This window comes from Leopardus geoffroyi, chromosome E2 (assembly GCF_018350155.1).
Source record: "Leopardus geoffroyi isolate Oge1 chromosome E2, O.geoffroyi_Oge1_pat1.0, whole genome shotgun sequence".
NCBI classification, from domain to species: domain Eukaryota; kingdom Metazoa; phylum Chordata; class Mammalia; order Carnivora; family Felidae; genus Leopardus; species Leopardus geoffroyi.
The window spans coordinates 29861099-29868095 of NC_059335.1; the positions used below are offsets into that span (position 1 = coordinate 29861099).

The following is a 6997-nucleotide window of genomic DNA, read 5'->3' on the forward strand; positions in this document are numbered from 1 at the left end:
CCTACTAGGTATGATGCTGGAAGTTGTTTTCTGACTTTTTATAGAGCTTTTATATCAGGTCACTTTACAAAAGTGTATTATATTGTTTTTTAAGGTTGAACAAAATGGAAATCTGACAGTTGTGGTAGACCGTCACTTGGGTGGTTCCCAATGAACCCCTCCTCCCAATAGTCACACCTTTGTGGAGCCCCTTCCCAGGATGACTCTGGCTTAGCCATGTGACCAGCTTTGGTTCCTGGAAAATAACAAGATGACACAAGCAGAGGCCTGATAAACTCAGGGACCAGCGCAACAGAAATACAATGTGAGCCACAGACATAATTTCCGATTTTATGGCAGCCACATTAAAAAACAAAAGTGAAAGAAAGAGATGAAGTCAATTTTAGTAGTATATTTTATTTAACCCAATATATCTAAAATATTATTCAAAAATGTGATCAATATTGAAAAAAGGTCCTAGTGACATTTTTCCTTCTATTTTTCAGAGTAAGTTTGCAAACTTAGTGTGTATTTTGCCCTTAAAGCACATCTTGATTCAGACTAACCTTCAAGTGCCCTGTAGGCACATGTGGCTGGTGGCTACTCTATTGGGCAATGCAAGCTTGGACATTGGGACTTGTCCGCTTAGAACATTTGCTGTTAGGCTGCTCCCTCTGGGTTCCCAGCTGCCATGCTGTCAAAAGTCCAGCCCAGGGGGGAAGAGGACCCGTGAGGTAGAAACCAGACACGGTGGATAGCCTCCGCTGAGCTCCTCGCAGACAGCCAGCATTCCAATTTGCCGTCCGTGGGAGTAAGCCATCTGAGAGGTGGACCCTCCAGCCACTTAGGAGCCATTCCAGCTGAGGCCACATGGAGCAGAGACGAGCTCTCCCTTTGGCGTGCTGCCTAAATTACAGAATCCTGGGCAAGCTCATAGTTGTCGCTGTTTTAAGCCATCAGATTACATTATGTGGTGATTTGTTAAGTAGCCCTGGCTAGATATCCAGAACCGAAGTTATCAAAGATACCAGCTAAGGGAGCATCAGTGACTTTCTTCTGTCCCTCGGGCGTGCATTCGCTGTCACTTTGCCTCTCCATGCATGCTCATGCATCCTGCATGGAGTCAATGGAAGACGCAGGAGAAGTAAAAGCCTCGGTCACCATCTGCATGGACTTTATAGGCAAACTGAGAAGTTCCTGCTAGGCTGCAATCCAAGCTCTGCCGCTCTATCAGTCTGCTCGAACTGCTAGCATAAAATATCACAGACTGGGAAGCTTAAACAACAGAAGTTGATTTTCTCCAAATTCTGGAGGCCAGAAGCTCAGGATCAAGGTCCAGCAAATTTGGTTTCCGATGAGAAATCTTCCTGACTTGCAGACAGGTGCCTTCTCGCCGGGCCTTCACACGGCCTATCCTCTGTGTGCACATGGTGAGAAAGAGAGCTGTCCGGGTGTCTCTGTCTTATAATGACACCAGTCCTATTGGATCGGGGCCCCATCCTCATGACCTTCTCTAACGTCAGTTACCTCCATAAAGGTCCTGTCTCCGAGTCTAGTCATACTGGGGTTCGGGCTTCAAAATACGAACTGAGGGGCGGGGCACAACTGAGTCCATAGCAGCCACCAACCTTCCATGTGGTCTTAGCCAATTCAGTTCACCTCTCTGAGTCATTCTATTGCTACACCCTTTCTCTTAAGTATGATATGAGGAGTAGAGATTAGAGACCTGGAAGAGAGGATGGAGAAATCATAAAATATCATGGAGGCTACCCTGGCCTTCTTTCCATCTTTGTGTATTCTGAGAACCAGTAAACGAGGCTGAGTAACACAACGACTGAATGAACAAAAGCAAAAAAAAAAAAAAATTCAGAACTCATGAGTGGGGGAGAAAAATTATCATGACACATGAAAGAATGAAGGAAGGAATTTTGCCTACACCCAAGGATTCCTGCTGGACGTATGATGGAATCAATTCCAGCAAGTGACGAGGAGAAGGTAAGGAGGGCTGGTATTCTGGGTGCACCTACCAGGTTCCAAGGAACGTGTAAAATGTATATTTTAATATGTATATGTTCGTATGATTATTGCAGCAATGCAGCAGCCTGCTGTAGTAGGAGTGGTTAGGTTCGGTCTCGAGAGGGGGATCAAAACCTGACTGAGACATCTCAGGTCAATCAGGAGAGAAGTCAGAAGGAGCAAAGGAGGGGCGCCTGCGTGGCTCAGCCGGTTAAGCATCAGGCTTCGGCTCAGGTCATGATCTCACGGTTCACAAGTTCGAGCCCCGAGTCGGACCCTGGGCTGACAGCTCGGAGCCTGGAGCCTGCTTCGGGTTCTGTGTCTCCCTCTCTCTCTCTGCCCCTCCCCCTCCCTCTCTCAAAAATCAACATTAAAAAAACTTTTTTTAAAGAAGTAGGAAAGGAAAATGCTGAGACCACCCTGAGGCTCCGTTCAGTACCTGAGTGAAAGAGTTGGGGCAAAGGGAATGATGAGACAGGAAGCCGGGTAAGAGACTCTTGCATAATGCCTTGTGGAGGAAGAGGAAGATGGGGAAGGAGGTAGAGGCCGTAGCAGTGGGCCTGCCGCCAGCAGATGTGGTGACAACACCGGCGGGGCCGGCTTCCTGGGCCTGTGGCCTGAGCAGCTGCACGAGGCCCCCGCCTAGAGGGGGCACCTGCTCAGAAGGGCTCTGTGCTTGGTTAAGGCTTTGCTGTCATCCCCTTGAAGTTCTTCAGTTGTGATCGAGGAGCCTCACAGTTTCCCTTTGCACTGGGCCCCACAGATGATCATACAGGGTCCTGATGCGGTTGTATGAAAGCTCTCACGCACTGAGCTTCTACGACGAAGCGGCGTGGGCATCACCGTGCACACATGACGTCATCTCCATGAGATGGACCCAACAAAAAAAGACGAAAAAAGACAAAAAAAGAACAACAATCAGCACCGCCTGTGAGCACAACCCCCGTGGGGGTCCTCTCTTCTCCAGGGAGCTGCCCAGTGGTCACAAAGAGAATGAGACACCCTGGCCGGCTGACAGTGGTCAGGTTTGAGAAGGCATCCTTAGTAACAAAGAGCTGGCATCTCAATGGCCATGTCATGGAACGACGGGGTTCTGTAGTTCTTAGATTTCGCACTTGATGCTGCTAAGCGTCTTAGGTAATGCAAAGTAAATCCTAAGGTATCGTTCATTGATGGGTTCATTCATCCAACATCTGACAAACGCTTGGAATGCTGGTCTTAAGAAAGAAGCAGACCTAAGGAAGTTCATCCCTTCCTTCAGGAAGCTCTCACTTACTGATCTAAAGCATAATGCAAGAAACAGTGTTAAGCATAGGATCTCCGACTTAGCCTACAGACCAGGAGGCCCCCTGAATCGGCCCCAAGGGGCAAGAGACAACTGGGGCTTGACTTCTAGTCTGAGTCTCTTCGTTCACCCTGCAAAGATCTCTGCCTCTGGGGCATCTCCGAAATAGTCTCCCCTCAGCCAGCACGAGGCCCCTTGTCGCCTGCAACTGCTGAATTCCGACTCCAACCCTCCCCCCCCCAACCCTCCGGACGCACTGAGTTGGAACTCAGCTGAGCAAACACGCGCGCACAGACTCTCCGGTTGAGTGGATGTGGGGAGAGGACATGGCGTGAAGTAAGAACCAAGGGTAAACTCCCACACGGTTGGAAGCAATACCGCACCGTAAAACCCAAGCGTGACCGAATCAGGGCGGCAGCCATGCACCTGCCTGGTCTAGAACGAATCGAACCAGGGACAAGGCACTTCCCCTTGTTGGAAAAGAAAGAAAAAATACCAGTCAAAACAAAACAAAACCCTGCCCTAGAAACTGTGGGAAAAGACTTCAGGAAGTGCAGGGCCCGCTCCGATGTCTACCTCCCCGCCCCCTAAGCTTCCATAAACACTTACCATTTCATAAAAGTTACAGTTTTACACATGATTTCTAAGCTGCCAAAAAATGTACAGTGTGCGTGGCCCCCGCCGGTTCCAACATGTTTTATAAACATAACAAGCTGTAGCAGCCACCCCAGATGTTTTCACAACTTATTTTTTTTTTTCATAATTTAAAATCTGTTCAACCTGATGGTTTTTGTTGGTGTTTTTTTTTTTTTTTTTTTTTTTTTTGCTCCGCGCACATTTCGACTGTAAAAAAAAAGGAAACTGAAATATTATTCATGTGGTGCTATGCTGCTACACCTAATTTCTTCTCAAGTTCACACTGAACCGAAACGTCTCTAGGAACCTTAAAAAAGGCAGCAGCCGAGAAAGTGAGGAAATATGTCAAGGACTTGTAAATAAACAGCTGGCTCCCAACATATGGATTTTCTTCTATATTTTTCAGGTGCCGCAGCCGCCCATCCGTATCTGCCAGCCCTACAGCTCCCGGCATAATTCAACTGTAATTGATAATGTAAGGGCAGATGGAGAGGACTGTCAGCCCCTCCCTTGCATCTCTGGGGACGCTGCAGAAATCAAAGCAGATGGCCCAACTGCATCTTCTTTATGTGTTGCTGCGAGCTCCTCTGTCTGCAGGATAATGGATCATTACGGCCTGCTGTGTACAAACACCAATATGCTTTTAAATCTGGTTCTCAAGCTTATGAAAAAGCCCCGTATTTCATATTAATTTGCGAAGCTGCACTTCACAAGGTCCACTGTTGTTAATTTATGATTTGGAAGCGGGCGGGGGAGGGAGAAGTTCGCAAGGAGAGTGCCCCACCCCCTCCTTCCTTCTCTCCACCCCCCCCCCCCATTCTGGCTCCTTCTTGGCCCTCCCCCCCACCCCCCGGCCCTGCCTCCCATGCAGCCCGCAGTGGTCAGCTGAAGGGAACAGCAGATCCAGATCGGCTGCTCTGGTATTTAATGGATGGATTGGATTCCAGCAGTAGAGGGTTTGCCGAACATGCCATCGTAAGAGGAGGCTGGGGTTCAATTTCCCATCAATGGCACGGAGGACGAGGAGGAGAAAAGTCTCCAAGCTGGTCTTTCCACGCTCTCTCTCACCTCCTTCTTCTTGCCTGTCCAGTGAGAAACAGGAATAAAAGGGGAGCAGGGAAATTAGCACCCCTACCTCATCACAGTGTCCTGTGGGGAAGGGTCCACGGCACGAGCACAAAATCAGAACAGCTTTCCATGGTACCCGTGCATCCATTCGGAAGACGTTCTTCATCTCTGTCAGTTCTTCACTGGCAAATATCTTTGACCCCCAGCTGTGTGCCACGAAATAGCCCGGGTCCGGAGGAGACCAAGGAAAACACACACCCCTACTTCTAGCAGCTCGTGGTCGTAGAGAGCTCAGTTGAAAATGTGAGAAGAATACGATGGGGGCGCCAAGCTGGGGCCACACACACTCAGACAGGAACCCAGAAGTGGAACACATAAATCCTGCTCAGGGACCTAGAGGCTGTAGCCTTAGAAATAAGTTAAGACTTGACCAGGCAACAGAATGTGCGGATGGGGGCGGGGGGGTGCTTGTAGGTTTTTATACAGTGGGGTGGAGAACCTTTGAGGAATTCTGAACTGGAACGTCGGAAAATTACATCTCTCCATTCTGGCTCAGGGCCTCCCTTGTTCTTTGTCTCATTCCAAGGGAGTCTTAAAGCCAGCAGCACATGCGTTGTTTTCCTGAGATGCCAGTAACTAACGGCTTAAGGAAGGAGTTTCAACTCAAATGCCTCCAAGGATCCAGTAGGTGACAAGACCATAGGCAGCTGGCCAGCTGTGTGGCCCAGGGCATGCGTGGAGGGGGGATAGGGAGTGGAGAGGCCTCCTGTGTAGACCAAAAGCGATGGCTTCTGCTGGCTGGGGACAGCTGGGGCCTCCCGGTTGCATTCTTGCCTTTGGATATTAAAACGGGTAGCACATCACATTCACTGCCCCATTTGTTTCTCATGGAGCACCCAGAGTCCCCCGGGGACCACACAACAGTGAATGTCTATGAAAGAGCTGTGGGCTCTCTGCAGAGCCGCAGCGGTGAACAACAGACGAGAAGCCATTGTCGCATCGTCGCTTACGCCGATGCCAACCTAGATGTCAGACACCAGCCAATGCTTATGCCTTGTTCGGATCTCACGATTTGAAACAATAAGTTCAATAATACCAACAGCTGACAAAAATGTAAAATTGGGAGGTGTCACCTGTAAGACCAGTTTCCTAGTTTCTCCCAAACAATTTTATGGAGATCTGACAAGCTTGGGCCGTGTCATCGCTGAGCTGAGTCCCATCAAGGCCCACCCTGCTCCCAGTGGCTCTGGCCTCCACCCAAGCCCACCAGGCAGGGAAGCTCGTTCTGCTTGTCCACTCACAACAGATGATCCTCTCTCTTATATTCTTATATGGAAGTTCAACAGCCTGAAACACAAGGCAGCCTTAAGCTCACAAGGCAAAAGCCTTTTTCATCGGCCTTCGGATGGTAAATAATACATCGTTAGTCTCAGAGACAAACAAATGAAAAATGAAAGAAAACAAAGCCACATATGGCAGCCCCTAAATGTGTTTTTTCTTACTCACATGAATTAATTACGCAGTAATCATAAGTGAGACACAACGTTCATGTTCATTACCTCACAGGCTTTTTTTTTTTTTTTTTTTTTTTTTGGTGAAAAATATAAAATAGTTCATGGTTTGTCACTCAACAAGCTTGAGCCCGGATGGTCTTCAATTGTCTGGAGCTGAAGGACTGTGTTCCAGCTCCCAGAACTGCAACACTAGAGAAAGACACGGGGTGCGGGGTGCGGGGTGTGAACAGCACAACAGCACAGATAAGTTTTAAGAGTTAAGATTCCCAAACCTTCCTCTCTAATCCTTTTTTTTCAAACCGTTAAAATCCTTTCTCTTTCCTTCCCTCTCCCTCAGCTTCTTTCCTTCTTTTGAAGCAGGTGGTGAGAGGGCACATCCTTGCCTTGCTCCTGATCTTAGTGGAAAGTTTCACGTTTCTCACCACGAAGTATGCGCTTAGCTGTAGGTTTGGGGAGATATTCTTTGCCACGCTGAGGAAATTCTCCTCTGTTAGGGTTT

General features: G+C 48.4%; 1 long non-coding RNA gene across 1 annotated transcript; it reads right to left on the minus strand.

The window, feature by feature from the left end:
• Window positions 1–376: 376 nt before the first annotated feature.
• On the minus strand, window positions 377–4110 carry LOC123579142. Its single transcript, XR_006702643.1, has 2 exons — window positions 2435–4110; window positions 377–1705 (listed from the first exon to the last, which is right to left on the minus strand). It is a non-coding gene; the product is annotated as an uncharacterized LOC123579142 (long non-coding RNA).
• Window positions 4111–6997: the final 2887 nt, after the last annotated feature.